The following is an 809-nucleotide window of genomic DNA, read 5'->3' as shown; positions in this document are numbered from 1 at the left end:
TATATATATATATATATGTATGTATATATCCTACCTAACGATGGATTTTCTAAGAAGAAAGATATAGCGTGTGAAAGCCGATATGATCATCGACGAGAAAAAACGAAGGACTCATGAAATTTGTTCGCATTGTTGGAAGGATTTTACAGGACATATATCGATTAGAGAACACTTGTTGCGGATGAATGGAAAGCGCGAGGCAAATGTGACCTAGCTATCTGAAAAAAATGGGCCGCCGAAAAATTTATGCCGTTTCTAATGATATAATTGAAAAATAAGGAGAGAAGAGAGTCATTAATAAGGAAATCTATAATGAGAAACAACGATTAATTATCGCAAAAAATTCTTTTACATCGTCGGAAAAAAATATCTCGCTAACCATCCTGAGAAGATAAACATGAATATTTCATGTTTTTTCAGATTTTAAATCTAATAAATGCTTGTTCTATATATTATATGCATATACACGTAATATACCTCGTTCGTAATTAACATTTACTTTTGTATCTTTTATTCCTCTTTTTCATTTTCGATAGCAATAAATTATTCCTCATTGATTGTTAAATATAGCTGGAAAAAGGAAAACGATCATTAAATTATGAAATTTATTACCAATTTAAATTTGCATACGATTACCATTTGACTCGTGTATTTGAAGTCAATCCGCATTATTGAGAAATGTTCAATTTTCTTATAAATATTATTTACGATAGATCTGTTTTCTATATATTTATATATACAATATAACTGTATATTTTCATAAAACTTAAAATTTTGTTGATTGTATATTTGTTATTTGGCGAAAGCGA

Source organism: Atta colombica, unplaced genomic scaffold (assembly GCF_001594045.1).
Source record: "Atta colombica isolate Treedump-2 unplaced genomic scaffold, Acol1.0 scaffold27, whole genome shotgun sequence".
Classification (NCBI taxonomy): Eukaryota; Metazoa; Arthropoda; class Insecta; order Hymenoptera; family Formicidae; genus Atta; species Atta colombica.
This window is presented reverse-complemented; position numbering follows the sequence as displayed.